This window comes from Gopherus flavomarginatus, chromosome 20, assembly GCF_025201925.1.
Source record: "Gopherus flavomarginatus isolate rGopFla2 chromosome 20, rGopFla2.mat.asm, whole genome shotgun sequence".
Taxonomy (NCBI): Eukaryota; Metazoa; Chordata; order Testudines; family Testudinidae; genus Gopherus; species Gopherus flavomarginatus.
The window spans coordinates 7,074,756-7,094,929 of NC_066636.1; the positions used below are offsets into that span (position 1 = coordinate 7,074,756).

General features: G+C 49.5%; 1 long non-coding RNA gene across 1 annotated transcript; it reads right to left on the reverse strand.

Annotated features, from left to right (window-relative positions):
- Positions 1-10,215: 10,215 nt before the first annotated feature.
- Positions 10,216-17,982, reverse strand: LOC127037874 (uncharacterized). Its single transcript, XR_007770498.1, has 3 exons — positions 17,791-17,982; positions 15,538-15,630; positions 10,216-10,540 (listed from the first exon to the last, which is right to left on the reverse strand). It is a non-coding gene; the product is annotated as an uncharacterized LOC127037874 (long non-coding RNA).
- Positions 17,983-20,174: the final 2,192 nt, after the last annotated feature.

The window sequence follows — 20,174 nt, forward strand, 5'->3', positions numbered from 1 at the left end:
GTGGCTCTATGACTCCTGGGGCCATTAAGCTAGAGCACCTAAAGACACTGGAGTTAACCTCAAGGAACAGAGGTCACCAGTAGGAAAGGAATGTCGGGGGAGCAGGGAAGGCGGGAGCAGGTCAGGCTTGCAGAGGGAGCTTCCAGCTGGTTGGGAGCATGTCCAAAGTAGAAAGGAAATAAGTATGGGGAGAGGTGGTGGTGACCAGGTAGCAGACTAGCATGTAGATGGGAGCAGAGGGAGAGACGCTGGTGTCTTCTGATTCCCAAGGGCTAAGTCCTCACTTTGGGGAAATGGTGTTTGCAGGTGGCTTGCTCACATGGCAGGATGGGGGCTGAGGGAGGGATCTGTCAGAACTGATCAGGTGTCTGCTGGCTTTAGGACTTTAAGCTGAGACTAGGACCACATGCAGTGACTGGTAACATGGGGGGGTACTGGAGACATGGCTAGAGAAGTTCTGAATGAGGAAAGAGATAAATCTGTGGGGAGTTCCCTTGGTCACTATGAAAGTTCTGCTCACTGTGGACACTGGTAAACCCACATGGGTGTACAGCTCAATAAGAAAACCCACGGGCTGAGGGAGCTGTGTATGGCAATGCATATAGTCATGGAGAGGTGTGTGATCAAAATGAAAAATGTCTCTTAGGTTCAGTACCGGGTATACGAAGGCACCAATGGCACTGTCCCACCAGGCCCACACTCGGAGCCCACAGTGACTACACTGGGGCCCACAAATATGTTTGGTGCCAGGGCCAACAAAAGGTTAATCCAGCCCTGACTGCCTGAACACTATTTCAGCCTCACATTTTTGGGTGGAACTCCCACAGTGAGAGCTACAGAGCACTCCCCCGCAACACACACGCACACACTCGTCCTGGTGTTGGGAGGGGAACAGGAGAAAGGACAAAAGAAGAGATGAAGAGAAAGGAGGGAGGGACAGGTGGATGGAGAAAAAGGTGAAACACTAAGGACAAACCCTAATGTCCCCATGTTTTTAAGGGACAAAATCCCAGGTGCGGAATAAAATTCTGCCTCCTTAAGCTCGTGTTTTCCATGCCTAGAATTCAACTCTCACCAGATGGATCAGACTGAACAGGTTTCACACCTCCAGGAGGCTCTTACCTTCTAAACAGGGACGGCTGTTTTCTAGTAAAATCACTACAAGGGAAGGAGAAAACTGGAAAGAGGTTTCTCCTGGCGCTCATGTCCGTGAACCCGATCCTCAGACAGAGACCTGGAGAAGGAGACTTGCTGAAGCAAAGCCACAGGGGTCTCTGAGGTTTCCCTAGTCCCTGGCCCCTGACTGTCAGGATCTCTGTGAGGTCACCAGCTGCTCACCAATAGTCTTTGACCAATAGTGTGAGGTCCTGCAAAAGGCCTTTGTGATGTCACTGCCACACCCCTCCCTTGCTGTGCCAATGTCCTGCCCCTGGCCAGGCACTTTGGAGCTTTGAGCTACTCCATGTGGATCACCCCACTCAAGGAGCTTTTCTATAGAGCATCCTCAGATGTCTAAGCACACGAGTGCCATGGCAATGAACTGACACACATGGCACCAAGATGAGATCATTAGTAGACTAACCTATAGGAGAAGGACACCCCAGCATTAGTAGGGGAGAAATCCCTACTGAACATGCATTACACCTAGCAGCCCCTGCGTGGGGTCGGGCGGGGGCTGCGGAGGGGGGAGACCTGGGAAAGGGATGGATGGAAAATGTCTGTGCAGCCGGGACATGGCCGGGGAGCGAGGGGAGAAGAGCAGGTGACCCCTGAGGAGCGGGGAGAAAAAGGGATGGCTGAGATCACCTCGGAATTACCACTGCCCCCTCCGTGGAGACCCCCTTCCTGTCCTGTCCTGCCCCCTTTCTCCCTAGAGAGCAACACGCAACATCCAGGGTGACACTCCCTTTCCTCAAACCCCTGAGAAGTTCCCTGTTCCCCTCTCCCCATTGTGCCCCATTTTCTCTCCCCTTTGCCAATGGCCAGTTCAGATCTCAGGTTTGGGGTGTTTCCCCCCATTTTCACCTGCAGTGATTTGTCCTTGTGTAGGTGGGAAATGGTTCCCCCGAGTGATTTCTGAACTGGGCAGAGGGTTAATGGGCAGAGGCTGCGGGGGGCCTAAGACAGGGACACCTCTGGGCTGGGCTGGAGGGGGCCACTCTCTGCTGGCAACAGGGCGTGGGAAGGGCCAGGAAGGGGAGGGGGAGCAAGTGTCCCCCATAGAGAGGGTCCAGCCCCAGGCTGCTACCAGTAGCACATTCCTATCCTGGCCGGGGGGGGGGCTTTCTCCAGCTGGGACATGCCCCCTAGGCAGCCCCAGGCTCTGACCGCACCAGCCCCGCCTGGAGCCCCCAGTGAGTGAGAGACCCCGGAGGGGGAGGGGGAGGGAGCACTGGGCCCTGACAGGAAAGTGACTCTCTCCCCTCAGATCTTGGTGTTTTCCTCTCATGTTATCAAATATGCAGTTTGTGACACAATTTCTTTGCAAATCTCAAAGATTCAAATAAAATAACCTAAACATTTGCCCCACTTCTCTCTAGTTGTCTATTTCTAATTGAATATGCCCTGAGATTTTCCTGTCTCTAATTATAAAATAATAAGAAAATCTCAGATTTACACCTTTTCTCAGATTATTGAACACAAAATGTTTGCAAATGTTGCCCATTTCCTCTTTATTCATTTATCAAGTATTCATGTGAAACAGTCAGATTTTACCTCCTATCAACAACTGATATAAAATCCCTCTGATTTTCCACTTTCCTCTCTATAATTTGCAAAATGGATCCAAAATCTCTGATTTCCACCCTTTGGCTTTCATTTCTGAACACTGATCTGAAAGCTCAGGTTTTCCCTCTGTGTCATTATCAAATGTCAATTAACAATCCTCTCAAGTTTTGTGCTGTTCCTTATGTTTCTAAATCCCAAAAGCTTCTTCCTTTGGGGGAACCTGTTGCCCTGAGTCGCTCTCCATTCTGGATGTTGCAGGGGATTAAATTTCCCAGTGATTGTCTTTCCCCTCTCCTTTGAGGATCATTTGTTCCCTCTTTTAGCTCTGTTAGATATTTGCCAAAGAAAGAGACCAGCCTGATGTTTAATACACATCAAAGCCAGAGGCCTCCCCCTGTTTGGGGGGAGAGTTGGCTGGCCCCTTTTCTTTTCTCCAGCTGGCACAGGATGAGGGGGTCACTCTGAGTGCAGCATGTCTTGAGAAGTATCCCAACCCACAAGACAAATGGTCTCTGTGAAGGGTTGTTTCCCACAGTGCTAAGATGTAGCCACCTCTGGCAGGATCCATGGTGGCTACTATTTGCTAGTGACAGGCCACGGAAATTTCTTACCTATTTTGCCCCTCCATGCCAGGCCTGCACAACATACGGCCCGCGGGCAACGTGCGGCCCGTAAAGTCTCACTGTGCATCCCGCAGCCGGGAATCAAAGGGCTCTGGGCTGCCCGTAGCCGCGGGGAATCTAAACCCCTTTAAAGTTCAGCCGCGGCCGGGATTCAAAAGGTTCTGAGCTGCCCGCAGCCGCAGGGAGCCCAGAGTTCTTTAAATCTCAGCCGCGGCCAGGATTTATAGGGCTCTGGGCAGGCGGGCGGGGAGCTCAGAGCTCTTTAAATCCCAGCCACCAGGGCCGGCTTTAGGCCAATTCAACCAATTCCCTTGAATCGGCCTCGCTCCTAAGAGGACCCCGCACCCAAGCCCCAGTACCAGCAAAAGCCAGTGCGCTGTACCAGGGTGGCCCAGTTTCCCCAGGGGGCAATTTAAAAGGCCTGGGGCTCCCAGCAGGGGCTGGAACCCCAGGCCCTTTAAATTGCCACTAAAGCCCTGCTGCTGGAGCCCTGGGGTATGGCTGTGGGGCTCTGGGGGCTATTTAAAAAGTCCAGGACTCCCATTGCTTCTACCTCCCCGGCCCTTTAAATAGCCACTGGAGCCCTGCCACTTCCCCAGGGTTCCCGTGGCTATTTACAGAGCTGGGGCAGTGGAAGCAGGGGCTCCCCGGGCCCTTGAAATAGCCCCCAAGCCCCAAGCTGCTGCTGCTACCGCTACCCTAGTGGGAAAGGGGGGAGGAGGAGGAGGAGGAGGCACTCACCATAGAGGATGGGCTGTACCCCCTGTACCTGCACCCCCTGCCCTGCCTGCAGCCAGCCCGTCCCCAGCCAGCCCCTGCTGCACCCCCTGCCCGCACCAGCCCCGCACCTCCTGCCCTGCTTGCACCAGTTCCTGCCTGCAGCCTGCCCATCTCCAGCCAGCCCCACACCCCCTGCCTTGCCTTCAGCCCTGCACCAACCCCTGTCTCCAGCCAGCCCTGCACCCCCTTCCCTGTCTCCAGCCAGCCCCTGCCACTCTGCCTGCCCTGCCCGCACCAGCCCTGCACCCCCTGCCCTGTCTCCAGCCAACCCCTGCCATACTGCCTGCCCTGCTCGCACCAGCCCTGCACCCCCTGCCCTGTCTCCAGCCAACCCCGTACCCCCTGCCTTGCCTTCAGCCCTGCACCAACCCGTCTCCCGCCAACCCCTGCCGCACCCCGCTGCCTGAAGCCAGGCAGTCCCGCACTCCTTTGTCTCCAACCCTGCCAACCCATGCTGCACTCTCCCTGTGGCCCTGCCTGAAGCCAGCCAGCCCACCCCACACCTCCTGTCTCCAGCCTGCCCCACACCCCTTGCCCAGCCTGCAGCCAGACTCTACCTCTCGCATCCTCCCCCTCCCCCACCTCCAGCCAGCCCCATGTTCACTGGTGCCCTGCAGTTCCCAGGGAAGTAACCCTGCACACCTGCTTCAATGAGATGGGCAGGGAGCAGCTGGGACCCACACATGTGCACCCTAGCACACCCTAAGGGAGTGGCAGAGCTCATTTCTAGTTCAGACCCATCTTTTTAAAAAAGAACTTTTAGATAGGGTTAACATACATCTGTACTTTCCCGGACATGTCAGGCTTTTTGGTTCTTAAATCGCCATCCGGGAGGAAAATACGGACGTATGGTAACCCTACTGGTACAAAAAATACATACTGTGGCAGAACTTTTTATAGGGAACCGGTTGTTAAGAACTGAAAGGCTTTATTTTCCCCAATCATCCCTGCGGGGCCCCGCCAAAAATGTTCAAATTGGGCCCCGCACTTCCTAAAGCCGGCCTGCCAGCCACAGCCAGGATTCAAAGGGCTCTGGGCTGCTCGCAGAGATTCCCGGCCGCAGCTAAGGTTTAAAGGTCTAAGGGCTCCCCACCGCCACGGGCAGCCCAGAGCCCTTTGAATCCCGGCAGCAGCTGAGATTTAAAGGGCTCAGGGATCCCTGTGGCTGCAGGCAGCACAGAGCCCTTTGAATCCCGGCGGCAGCTCCAGCGGATGGAGTGAGGCTGGGATTTCAAGGGCTCAGGCTCCCCTCAGCAGCAGGAGCTCTGGGACCTTTAAATCCATGCCCCAGCCCTGAAAAGCTCCAGGTTCCCCCAGTCGTCAGAGCCCCAGGCCCTTTAATTTGACCCTGAGGGCTCCCAGCCACCTCTTTGGCTGGGAGTCCCTGGTTGATTTAACATCAAGTAACACCTCCCCACCACCAACCTTCCTTTTTGACCCACAGCTGTTTTAGTGGGGCGGCGCTGGGGAAGGAGGGTTTGTTTCTGCAGGGCTGGGCGGGGTGTTTCCGCCAGGCCGGGAGGTCCTGAGTGGGGGGTGTTTCCGCCGGGCCGGGGGGTTTCGGTCCTCTGCTGTTTTCTTTGGAGTATTGTGGCCCTCGCTGTTGTACTCAAAGTACTGTACAGGAACTTTTCAGGGGGATTAAGGCAAAATGCCACATTTATTAGTAATACAGGTATCAGTTAATACTCTATGATATGCACATGAGATATATATCACAGTCATGCATTCACGCACACACACAGACATAAACACACTCCGTATTGCTGTTGTTACCAACTAGTTGCTCCCCTTAACTGCACTGGCCAGGTGAGTTAGATGGGGGAGGGGTGGAGCTGGGCTTCTACCGATCCAAATCGATGGTCCGATGGTGACAAGACGAGATCCGGGGTCCTTCTGCAAAACACCTCGCATTTATAGCAGCTTCCCTCTTATGCAAATCTAGACCAGATTCAAAATCTGGGTCTGCGTCCGTTGGTCTTTGTGCTGCTTTTCTCTGGGTGTTGTCCCAATGCTGCTCAAAGAGGGTGTTTTCTAAAGAAGGTGCTTGCTTCTAATCCCTGAGGCCATCAATATGTCTGCTCTTCTTTATTGGGCCCACTTGACAAGTTGTATTGTCCCTTGCTCTGGCTCCCATTCCCTCTTCAACTGTTGTAGCTGTCTGGAGGTGGGTGTCTTCCAAGCCTCACTCATTCACACCTCATTCAGTCAATAGAGCAATTGATTACAGAGAGCGGGGGAAGATCTTATTCTACTTCTAGCAAAAAGGCACATGTTTTCTTTTACTTTAACTATACTATCCTTAGGGGCTATAACATTTGATACAAAGTTTTCTACCAATTTTCTATATAGGGATCTAATACAAAGTTGTATGAAAATAGAGAGGCACAATGCCAAGTCATATGAATTACAAAATAACATCATGCCGGATGCAATGTCATAAAGATACTTAATACAGAAAGATACTTAATACAAAATAACACAATGCAACGTTATAAAGATTTATAGAGCTAGTTAATACAGAGATTTCTCTACATCACCGCTTTACAAGTTGTGCAGGCCTGCTGACGGCATTCGCGGGGCTTCTTGCTCGTGTGGATTCTCTGATGCTGAATAAGGTGAGAGCTGCGACTGAAAGTTTTCCCGCACTCAGTGCATTCATAGGATCTCTCCCCTTTGTGGATTCTCTGATGCCCAATAAGGTGCGAGCTGTGACTGAAAGTTTTCCCGCACTCATTGCATTCACAGGGCCTTTCCCCTGTGTGGATTCTCTGATGTTGAGAAAGGCCTGATCTGTAAGTGAAGTTTTTCCCACACTCAGCACATGTATTTTTTTTGCTTTTCCCTGAAGATTTCCTGCTGTATTCTGGTTTCGTTAAGGCCCTTCTGAGTTCCCTGACAGGAAATAAATTTATCCATTTTCTCCCCTGGCTGGTTTCCCTGCTCTTTTTCTGGTCTGTGCTGAACCTCACACGTCATTGCATCACCTGCTGTGATAGAGACAGAAACCTCAAACAGGGATGGAAAGGGGAAGGCCAAACCAAAACAAGTGCTGGAGAGAGGTCAAATAAAAATCAGGAACTCAGCTCCCCTTAACAGGAGAGAGGAGGGGATCAATTCAGCCTTCACATCCCATCCAACTTCACAGGGGGAAGGGAGAAAGCTACTGCCTGGTGTCTGCTAGCATCTATAGGAAGCCTTGAGCTATATTTACCCTGCGGATGCGACCCCTGCTACGGACAATAATGAACTGAGAGACTTCCCAAGAGCTTTGTAGGGCATCCTAGATGTTTCCTTCAGGCACTTACAGATTCTGAGTTGGTTTAATGTTTCCTCATCTGTGCGGGGAGATGTCAGGATCTCTCTTTCCTCTGAACCCTGGAGCTCTGGGACCCATGGCTCTTCCCCTTGTTCCAGCTGGGAGATCATATCACGTTGGAAAACCAGAAACTCCGCTCAGATGTAAGAAAACAAAGGAGTTCAGTTGATTTCATACAACTTGATCATCAAAAACATTCTATTAATTTATCTTCAGTGCTTAGTGTGACCTCGTGTGCCTGGGGCAGTCCTCACTGAAAATGCCAAGGTCAGAGCAGGCTGAAAAAGGGAGAGCAGATGCTCCCCAAACTGGTGGTTAACACTGAAGTTAAACTCACTGACCAGTCACAAACTGTGCTTCTGATCCCACACACTGGTTAACGAGACTCTGAAAAAAGAAATCACATGGCCCCCTTTATTGCATGACAGTTCTCTGACTCCTAATCAGCAACTAGGTCCCGTACAGTGAGAGGTTATTTGAAAACTCTGCTCACTGTGATACAGCATGGCCAGAGGACAGCAGGAGAGTGATCCTAATTGGATCCAGGAAGTGGGTGGGTAGAAGGTTAGCCACATTACCCAGGTATGGATCTCATCCAAAATACCATGCTGCCAGCCAATCCTTTAGCAATTAAACTAAATGTTTAGAAGAAAGAACAAATGAAAGAATGAAGTTAAATTCCATCCTTCCAGACAATTCTTTAGCATCTAAACTAAAGGTTTAAAAGAAAGAAAGACAGAAAGAATTTAAATGGAAAAGCAGTCAGATACATTCCAAAATGGATATATCAGGTTCTTAGCAGTATTGATGAGTTGCTGGCTTGAAAGTCTGTCTGGAACGCATCCACAGCTTGGATGGGTCATTCAGTCCTTTGTTCCATGGTTCAGTTTGTAGAGAAGTTGCTCCAGAGGTAGGAAAGGGGATTGAAGACAAGTTGGAGATGATGCAGCTGCGCTTTATATTCCTTTTGCCATGTGGCTTGTACTTCCTGTGTCCCAAACACAAGCTTCACAGCACATGGCATGGAAAAGCTTTGGAGGTTTCATTACACAGGCAAACCCCGGCATGTCTTGCTGACTCAATAGGTGTATCCCCTTGGTCCATGGGTTCATTGTACAGCTGATGACCCTCAATGGGCCATCAAACATGCTAGGCAATGCTGATGCCAATATGTCTGGGAGTGTCACCCAGAAAAACTGCACAAGTCTGTACATATCTGTAACTCACAATACAAAGGTGATAGAAACATAGAAACAAAATTATCATACTTGGCAAATCATAACATTTTCACTGACACTTTACATGGCATACCTAGCATGATTCATTGCAATTTTATCAGATTATATTATTTTATTATTAATACCAAAGTGTCTCACAATTTCATGCAGTCTCACACTTGCTAAACTAGTGAATTCCCAGGACCAGTTCCCCAGGTCCTTGAAGATGCCAAACATTGTGCTTATGAGGGATTGAAATACCCACATATCTGCTGGGAATACACACACAGACACTGTGTCAGTCTATACCCCTGTGTTCACTCTTCTAGAAAATTATGATCAATTTTGTATCCAGTATGGCTTGTGAGGTATCATTAGAAAACGCATAACCTACTGAATATTATCCTCCTGTTAAAATGTGTAGTAACACTGTATGTAAAATGGTGAGATTTTACAGTAAGATATTACTGAAAAAGTTACAGTTCTGGGGAACACCCACAGACCAGTTCCTCAGAGACAGCAAGGCAAACAGCTGGTCAAAAAGCCATTCTCCTGCAGGGGGAAGGTGTGAAGACATTAAGGGCTGGTCTACACTACGGGGGGAAATTGATCTTAGATACGCAAATTCAGCTACGTGAATAACATAGCTGAAGTCGAATATCTAAGATCGGATTACTCACCCATCCTCACCGTGCGGGATCAATGTCCGCGGCTCCTCCTGTCGAATTAGCAACTCCGTTGGGGTTGGTGTTGTTCCGGAATCGATATAAGCGCGCTCTGGGATCGATATATGGCGTCTAGATGAGACGCGATATATCGATCCCCGAGCAATCGATTTTAACCCGCCGATACGGTGGGTAGTCTATAAGTAGCCTTACATTCCATCACAGGGACCTATTGAGGCTGTTGTGGAAAACGATCACAGGATTAATATTTGAATCAGCTCAGCCTGAGGCTCTTTTCTTGGTTACAAGCATGCAGGGGGCGACAGCTATTGGAATACTGTTCCCGAGCTAAAAATCACACAAGCCTTTTACAGCTTAAAACCACAAACAATGACACATACGTTGCACGTTAATTTCCTTATTTGGAATATATTGCAAAATATGATGCAGGTCAAAAGCAAGCTGAACAATCAGTTTTCCATATTTGGCCTTTCCTGTTATTTTTATTACACCTGGTGATATGGGAGCAAGACTCTCCATGTCTCAAGAAATGTCACTACCAACCTAGGCCATTTTCACATACTGGGGTGCAATCCAGATCAGCGAGGAGTTGTGTCAACTGTAATCCTGGGTGAGATTCAGTGTTCTGCTGCTGGAGCTCCCCTGTCTGGATACTCCCAGCCAGCGTTCAAGGACGCACTGAGTGTCTGTATGATAAGTAACCCTGGACTGGCAGCTCTTACTCCAGCTGCCTGCTTGTTACACCCCAAGCACATTCTGGTTTGGGTAGAGAAGGCTCAGGGTCTGAGAGAAGGCTGGGGGTAGGAAGCTTCTGTTCATTATGCTGGACCTAACCCCAGTTTTACTTGAGTAAAGAGGAGATATTTGACATTGTGTGATGCTGCTCCTGTGCTCTGTTCCCAAAGTGTTCTGCAGCAGAGGAGGCTCTCTGGTAGTATGTATGTTACTGGTCTATTGGGGTGATTCTGAAACAGGACAGGGTACAGATGGCATTGTGGGGGTGGCATGAACCTTCACTCTTCATTTCCCCTTCCAAGAACAGAAGGGACAGGAATCCTTACCCAGCAAGACCACCGTCTCATAGTTGCCCTGCATGACATCTCTGTAGAGGGCTCTCTGAGTGGGGTCCAGCAGAGTCCCCTCTTCCCTGGAGAAATACACAGCCACCTCCTCGAAGGTCACCGGCCCCTGAAAGAGCAGGAGTCCAATACTCAGTACCTGCTGACCCACTCACAACCACACTATTCACGGAACAGCAGCACCAGGGAAATGGAAGCTCCGGGAGGCACATGTTAACAGAGTCCCACCCCACCTTGCTTACAGCAGTCAGGAGGCATCAGAGGGTAGAAAGAGAGAATCTTTGTGTCTCCCAGCTGACAGACAGAAGCAGGGTCTTCACATTTATCACATAGCTACTAGCCAGAGCTTAATATAGGAGATGGGGCTGTCTCTGGACCCTGATAGTGGCTCCCTGGTAGGAATCCAAGCACTCTCCAAATAAAATATATGGAAGAAAGGGGAAAATCAATCATAAAGAATAGAAGTTAGAAGGTCAGAATTGTAGTGCCCATTAACAAAGGTTTAGAGAAAATAGAGCCTATCAAACTAACGGGATATCCTTATTGGATGAGATTAAAAGTTTGGTTGCAGCTAATAGTATTGATGTAATATACCTAAACTTCCGTAAGGGACATGACTTGATCAGCACAATATTTTTACTAAAAAAAACTAGAATGATACAAAATAAACACGCCATACATTAAATAGATTAAAAACTCTGATAGTAAATGGGGAACCATGGTCGAGTGGATTTCTTTCTAGCAGGTTCCTGCAGGGATTGGTTCTTGGCCCTGTGCTATTTAACATTCTTATCCATGACTTAGAAGAGAGTACAAAATCATCACTGATAAAGTTTACAGTTGCCACAAAGATTGGGGTTGGTGGTAATTAATGAAATGCCAGGAGATTCAGGCTCCATCACTGAGAGTCTGGGAAGTTGTCCCAGCCCTGGCTGGAGGGTTATTTCCTGTTCCACAAAGAGGGGAAGTTCCATTCCCAACTCCTGTGCCTTGAAATTAGGACCTAACTGACACTACACCCCCATATTCATCATAGTGGTATGATTATAATATGATTAGGACATAATTATGATCTATTTTGTACAAGATGCATCATGTGTGGTGTCACTGGAAAAGTTCTGATTTGCTGAATATGATTATCCTATTTGTGTGCACATATCATGTTCGTATCTGAAGTTATGGATATTGACTCTGTATCTGTATTTCAAATGTGCTTACTCTGGGTAACACCCACAATGAGCCTTTCAGGTACAACAATGAAGAAGCCAGACAGTGCTGATGGCTCAACAAAGACAATGGACTATGGAAGAGCTTAGCCTTCCTGGGAATGTTTCAGCCAGCCTATGAGTCATGGCTACTATGACTCAGCAGGGCCTGTGACCAGACCACATGACACTAAACTCCATTTTAGTACCTGTATTTTTCCACAAACTGGACTAGGAACTGAGTTTGGAACAAAAGGTTCCCACCATATGGAAAAGCTACATAAGGTGGGGTGTGACATCATCTCTTGGCCTCATTCCCCACACAAGAGAACTTCTGGAAACACCTGAGAAACAAAAACTGATGTGGGGGAAGTGCTGCTCCCAGGATCAAGAGATTTCTAGCTTGTGTATGGAAACTTGGGGGACTGCTTGTACCATCAGTCAGGGTGAGAAATTACTAATTCAAATTCTATCCATCTAGTATGTTAGGCTTAGTCTGAGTTTTGGTTATTTGCTAAATAATCTGCTTTGATCTGTTTGTTATCACTTATAATCACTTAATCTATCTTTCTGCAGTTAATAAACTTGTTTGATGCTTTATCTTAACCAGTGTATTTTGAGTGAAGTGTCTGAGGAAAATCTCAGCTTGTTGTGCACATCTGTCCCATATCGAGGGGAAGGGGAACTACATTAATTAGCTTGCATTATAGAGATCCCTGTGCACTATTAGATGGTATCATTCTGGATTTATACTACAGCAAGTGTGCAAGGTGGGGGAGTGGGAAATTGGCTCTTGTCTTCTATCTGTCCTTGAGTGGCTTAGGTAACGCACTCAGGTAGCTTAGTTGGCTGCATGGCGCCACCTGCTGTTGTGTTGGGTGATAACAGGCCCTGGAGAGGCTGGAGAAATCTCCAGCAAAGCAGAGTGAGAAGGGCCAGCCCAGCGTGAGGGTTAGAGGAAACAGCAGTTCCCAGAAGCTCCACAAACTGCCTCCTGGGGGTGACAACCCATCACGCCCTACACTACACAAGTCTCAACAGGTTTGTCACATGCTGTCGCCTCCCTTTCTCCACTCAAGATATTTCCTGCTTCCCACCACCTCTAGCAATTCCCACCCTCTTATGCATTTACTGCTCCTCAACCTCCAAGCAGAGCCCGCCACCCTGATAATCTCTACCTGAGCCAGCTCCATTGCAGCCATTTTCTTGCCCCTGGGAGGACGAGATGATCTGCAGCGAAATGTGGATGTTATTCTCTGGCCTGCCGGGGTGAAAAGGGCAAGGTGTGAGAATTCAGACTAGGCTTTTGTCCATTCCACAAGCCGATTCCCCCCAGCTTTTCCCCTGCTAATGCACATTCTAGGTTCTGGCACACTGTGAAGCACAGAGTGACCTTATTCCAGTACAGGCCTAGCCCCCTCCCACCAGGGTGTAACCCTCTGACACATGGGGAAACCCTCCCAGTAACAGTCTCTCTCTTACACGTATCAAGTTTGCGGACAACACCAAGCTGGGAGGGGTTGTAAGTGCTTTGGAGGATTGGATTAAAATTCAAAATGATCTGGACAAACGGGAGAAATGATCTGAAGTAAATAGGATCAAATTCAGTAGAGACAAGTGCAAAGTACTCCACGTTGGAAGGAACAATCGGAGGCCAGAGAAGAGCAGAAACAAAGGAGTCCCTTTGGGGGATTCTCCCTGTCATTGTCCCCAAGGCAGCTGTCTCAGGTTTACAAAGGTGTTTCATGTTCCAGCCTTTATACAGTCTCTCCTGGGAGTGCCCCTTTCATGGACTGGGCCTAGTTTTAGTTTTTGGTAGTTAACAATCTTGGTTTATTCTTCATCTAACCAGTATGTGTGGATTGAAGTGTGTTGGAAACTCTGTTTGGGATAACCAGCTGGTGCATGTCATTTTCCACTGATTAAATGACAGACTTAATATGAGCTTGTGTCGTTCATTAGCGTGCTGGACAGTGCAAGATGCACATTCTGGGGGAAAGTTGGGCACTTGAGAATTTGCTGGTTTTCTCCTGAGGTGTAATTCATGAGTGGCTGTCTAGCAGCACTCAATACTGTGTAGCTGGGAGTGAGTTACATGCTGGAGACTGTGTGTTAAGTGGCCAAGAGGGGCTGTTCTTGCAGGAAAACAGTGGAAAAGGCACCCCATGCTGGAGGACTGAAGGGACAGCTATTTAACAGTCCAGATTGTACTCTGGGTAACGTCACAGACACTCATTATGACAGAGCCTCTTACAACACAGAGAAAGTAAATCCATGTCCCAGAAATCGAAGACTCCAGACAGAGGGCAAGTGTCCTTGGCATTGCTTCTTGCTAACAGAGAGGTTCAGAGACAGTGCGAGAATCCTGGGGAAGCTGGGAACAGGAAGCATGGGCTGGCAGGGTTCGGTGGAGAAAGGGAACAGGAAGGGCAGGGATATTACTGAATCCAGGATCTCAGCAGTGCTAGATGACAGGATAGCACATAGTGCAGCCCATTGGAAAACACAATCCCAACTATATATACAAAATGATGGGGTTTAAATTAGTTGTTTCCACTCAAGAGATGGATCTTGGAGTCACTGTGGATAGTTCTCTGAAAACATCCACTCAATGTGCAGCAGCAGTGAAAAAAAGTGAACAATGTAGGAAATAATTAAGAAAGGGATAGATATGACAGAATATCTCATAGATCATATTTGTAAAAACAGCAAATAAATCCATGATACACCCACATCTTGAATACTGCATGCAGATGTCACCCCATCTCAAAAATAGATATATTGGAATTGGAAAATGTTCAGAAAAGGGCAACAAAAATGATAAGGTGTATGGGACAGTTACGCCAGACCTAACCCCCAGGTTCACTTGAGCAAACAGGAGATATTTGACACTGTGCAATATGGCTCCTGTGCTCTGTTCTCAAAGTGTTCTGCAGCAGAGGAGGGTCTCTGGTATTATGTGTGTCACTGGCCTATTGGGGTGATGCTGAAACAGGACAGGGTACAGATGGCATTATGGGGGTGGCGTGAACCTTCACTCTTCATTTCCCCTTCCAAGAACAGAAGGGACAGGAACCCTTACCCAGCGAGGTCACAGTCTCATAGTTCTCCTGCATGACATCCCAGTAGAGGGCTCTCTGAGTGGGGTCCAGCAGAGCCCACTCTTCCCTGGTGAAATACATAGCCATCTCCTTGAAGGTCACCGGCCTTGGAAAGAGCAAGAGTCCAACACTAAGGACTTGCTGCCCCACTCACAGCCCCACTATTTGTGGCAGAGAGGAGTGTATCAAATGGAAGCTCTGGGTGGATCGTAGTCAGGAGAGTCCCACCTCGACCTGGCTCAGAGTATCCAGCAAATGCCAGGGTGAGGGGATGAAGAGAGAGCCCCTTATCTCTCCCAGCATATCCATCACCCCCCTACTAGCCACTGACTGATACAGGAGATGGAGCCCCTAGCAGGGTCCAGGGAGAGCTCGCTGGTAGGATGCCCAACACCCTCCTCATTGTGAGGAGCGGGATATGAAGGGAGAGGCAGCTCCAATAAGCCTGACTCATGGGTGTCTCCTTCATATCTCACAGCAGCTGCTGGTTAGTGAGGTCGGGCTCCAGCAGTAGGAGTCTGGTCAGTTTGATTAGCTCCATGTAGGTGGGTTATTTTCTCTCTTCACAAATTAGGGCATTTCCACCTCCAAACCTCCTGGGTCTGTTCCTAGAATCTAGGCCACTTAGTAAATAACTCCCAGCAGGTCTGCCACACCCTGGCCTCCTCCTTTCCACACGCTGTGAATTTCCTGCCCCTCTCCAACCTCCAGACCAGACTCTGCAAACCTTCCCACCTCTGGTGTATTTGCTCTCCCTTCCTCCTGCAGGAATCCACCAGCAACCCCCCGATAATCTCTACCTGGACTGACTCCACTGCAGCCATTTCTCTTCCCTGTCCCACGCCAGGCTGGGATGAGCTGGAGCAAAACATGGACGTCATTCTGCAGCCTGTCTGGGGGAGAAGGGCAGTTGTGGGGGTTTCAGAACCGGTTTTAGTTAATTTCACATCACAATTCCCCCAGGACCTTTCCCTGCAGACAGACACCCTATATTCTGTCATGCTGGGAAATGCTCAATCTGTTTATTACAATTTAGACCTGGCCCCTCCTGCCAGGCTAAGTCCACAGACACATTTTTAACCTCCCTTCTCTCTCCCCTTACCCTTCTCTGAACACAAGGCTAGAAAAGAGCAGAACCAAAGGAGTCACTGTGGGGGATTCCCTCAGGCACTGACCCCACGGCAGCCACACCCCAGCAGGGGGAATATGGAGTCAGGAACTGGCTTTTGCTCTGTCTGATCCTTGTTTTGTTCACTGGAAAGTGGTTCTGCCCCAGGATGCAGCAATACATGTGTCTGGGTGGACTAGAGAGCTGGAAATCTCTCCCCCACATTCATTTCTCCCACTGCCCCTTTCAGCCTCTCCTTCCCCTGTCCTCTCTTCCTGCCCCTCTGGCTGGGACAGTCCCATTCCTGGGGGCTTTGCTCTCCCATGGCTGGATTTCCTCCTGGCAACTGCTAATGGGAGGAGAAATGAGGTGGGGTTGTTTGTGCAGAGTCACTTTCTTGCCAGACCCTAGGACATTCCCTGAGGTCTTTCAGTTACCTGGAGACTCTGGCTCAGAATTTAGTAGTAACAGGGCGCAGCGCTGCCCTAGGGGAATAGGACCAGCTGCAGAAAGTCATCCCCTGGGCCGGGCAGAGAAGAAGCTTTAATTAAGGTCACTTCCCAGCACAGAGCCCCACTGGGGGAGCAGCAGCTGCCAAGCCTGGTCTCCCAGATCACAATGGAGGCTGCAGCATCTGACCCAGGAAGCTGAACCCCAATATTCTGAGCAGAAAGGGACAGAGCGTTTGAGCAGCTTCCCTCCTTTAGCTCTCTGGGGAGAGCAGCTGATGGGAGCCCCTCCTCACAGGGAGAATTGCTGATCTCATTTGACCCACTGTCCATCTGGAATCACTCCTTGTCTTTCCATATAGTGACTCTGGATTAACAATGGTCTCAATGACACCGGATTTCAGAAAGAATGAGCCCAGAATGCTGTGGGAAAGACCACCGTGTGGCAGTGCTGACTCCCTTCCCACCTCCCTCACCCCCGCAGATCTAGGACAAGGACTGGGGGCACAAATTTTCCAAACGGAACCGAAAGTTCCTGCAGTTTTCAAAAGAGGAGAAAAGCAAAATCTGTGATTTCACACTAACAGTGTTTGCTAAGTGGAGAGAAAGTTATCACAGTGACAGGGCACGTGACTGGGGAATGGACTTGGTGACCTGGTGACTAGGAGCCAGGACTCTGGCACAAGTTGACCAGAGAGAATTATCATGGTTAGCAGCAGCCCCCAGACACCCCCTAGTACCCAGAGCCCAGACCCCCCAGGAAGGGGCCCCAGACACCCCCCAGCCAGGGGCCCATCAGATATTCCCTGGGACGCAGCCTCCAGAGTCCCTAGCCAGGGACCCCAGATACCCCTCAAAGCTCCACCGGCCAGAGAACCCCCACCACACCATGATTGCCAGGTTGGGAATCCCAAAGGGTTCCCCCCACCAAGAGCCCCCAGGGACCCCCTCAAGGGACCCCCCCCACCACTGGGAACTCAGTCCCTCACTGCCTGTCTAGGAACTTCCCCACCCTCCAGAACGATCTACCCTGACATTTGCCTGGGACCCCCTCCTCTGCCCAGTGTGACCCCCTGATGCTTTACAGCGGGACCCCTCACTCTGCTTCCCTGGCATGCCCTCACCTAGTGCCAGGGATCCCCTCCCCCAGCTCTGTGCACTGGGCATGGCAACAAAACCAGGAACCAGCAGGGGAAGCACAGACAGAGCCCCTGGCACAGAACCTTGCTCCCTCTAACCCCATGTCCCGCCCTCCCAAGAGACACCCACCCCCACTTTTCTGCAGCCACCAGGCCCCCAGCGATACCGACCTCCAGGACCCATAGCCTCAGGGATGGGCACATCACAACCACCCCCCCAAAACCCCAAACCTCCACAACCCACCAACCTGACTAGGGTACCCCCTGCTCAGCCACCCAGAGGCCTCCCCCTATCACAATGCCCCTTCAGCTGCAATCTCCCCACACAGACACTTTCCCTGCCCCTGCAAGTGTTACCTCACAGAGTGTGAGAAGTGGCTAGAAAGTTAACACCATCTCCTGCTGGCCAGTCACACAGGCAGAGGGAGCCTGGGGGGTGCTTCTTTAACAGGAGAATGGAAGGCCTGGAGGGCAAGAAAGGTCCACGGGCTGTCACTAGCAAATAATGGCCACCATGGATCCACCCCAGAGGCGGCTGCATCTTAGCACATTGGGAAACAACCCATCATATTCAATTAGAAAAAAAACAACTAGAGAGAAGTGGGGCAAATGTTTGGGATATTTTATATCAATCTTTGAGACACGCAGAGAGAACCTGTCACAAACAACATTTGATAACATGAGAGAAAACCACCAAGATCGGAGGGGATTTGATGTTGCTATTAAATAACTAGTGGAAAAGGGGGACTGTTGGACTGGATTTTATATGACTGTCCAATACATAAACAGAATGTGATGTTCTCATAAGGGGTCGGCTTAGAGAGGATTTGGCTACACTTGCAGCTGTCCAGCGCTGGGAGTTAAAGCTGTCTTCCTACAGCTGGGTAGGGAAAGCGCTGCAGTGTGGACACACTGACAGCTACCAACACACTGTCATGGCCACATTTGCAGTGCTGTTGGGAGTGGTGCATTATGGGCAGCTATCCCAGCGTTCAAGTGGCTGCAATGTGCTTTTCAAAAGAGGAGGATGGGGTGAAGTGTGACACGGAGCGTAAGGGAGACAGAGCGAGTGGATTTTTGGAGCTGACACTGTGCCCCCTCTAGCAGGGAGTGGGAGCTCCTCCAGCCCTGGGGCTGACATAGGGGAGACTTTTCCAGGGGGGCCTAACTTGGCCAGGGCCCCTGGTCATGGGCCCCACTGTCCCCTTGGCAGTGCAAGGTTTGGGGAGGCTGAGCCCCCTTGTCATAAACAGATAGCTAAGGATTAATGTTCTTTTACCTATAAAGGGGTAACACCAGTAACCTAAAACACCTGACCAGAGGACCAATCAGGAAACAAGACTTTTTCAAATCTGGGTGGAGGGAAGTTTGTGTGTGAGTTCTTTGTCTTGTGTCTGTGGCGTCTCGGCTATGAGAGTGATTTTTCTATCTCCTGCCTTTCTAATCTTCTGTTTCCAAGTTGTAAGTACAAAGATAATAAGACAATAAGTTTATATTGTTTTTTTTGTATTTACATGTGTGTAGTTGCTGGAATGTTTAAATTGTATTCTTTTTGGATAAGGCTGTTTATTCATTTTTTTTCTTTTAAGCAAATAACCCTGTATTTGTCACCTTAATACAGAGAGACCATTTTTATGTCCTTTTCTTTCTTTTTATACAAAGCTTTCTTTTAAGACCTGTTGAATTTTTTCTTTAGTGGGGACTCCAGGGAATTGAGTCTGCAGCTCACCAGGGAATTGGTGGGAGGAAGAAGTCAGGGGGAAAATCTCGTTGTGTTAGATTTACTAGCCTGACTTTGCATACCCTCTGGGTAAGGGGGAAGAGAGATTAGATATCTTGGTACTTCCATTTCCAGGACTGGAAACAGGGAGGCGGGAGTCCCTCTGTTTAGATTCACGGAGCTTGCTTCTGTATATCTCTCCAGGAACCCAGGGAGGGAACACCTGGAGGGGAGGAGGGGGAAGGGAAATGGTTTATTCCCCTTTGTTGTGAGACTCAAGGCATCTGAGTCTGAGGGTCCCCCGGGGAAGGTTTTGGGGAGACCACAGTGAGCCAGGCACTGTATAAATCCCTGGCTGGTGGCAGCTTTACCAGGTCCAAGCTGGTAACTAAGCTTGGAGGTTTTCATGCTAACACCCATATTTTGTCAAGTATCAGAGGGTAGCCGTGTTAGTCTGGATCTGTAAAAGCAGCAAAGAATCCTGTGGCACCCGCATGGCCCCACAATATGCCAATATCTTCATGGCCGACCTGGAACAACGCTTCCTCAGCTCTCGTCCACTCACACCCCTTCTCTATCTACGCTACATTGATGACATCTTCATCATCTGGACCCATGGGAAGGAGACTCTGGAAAAATTCCACCATGATTTCAACAGCTTCCACCCCACCATCAACCTCAGCCTGGACCAATCTACACGGGAGGTCCACTTTCTTGACACCACGGTGCAAATAAGTGATGGTCACATTAACACCACCCTATATCGAAAACCCACCGACCGCTATGCCTACCTTCATGCCTCCAGCTTCCATCCCGGGCACATCACACGATCCATTGTCTACAGCCAAGCACTGAGGTACAACCGCATCTGCTCTGACCCCTCAGACAGAGACCAACACCTACAAAATCTCCACCAAGCATTCTCAAAACTACAATACCCGCAAGAGGAAATAAGGAAACAGATCAACAGAGCCAGACGTGTACCCAGAAGCCTCCTACTGCAAGACAAACCCAAGAGAGA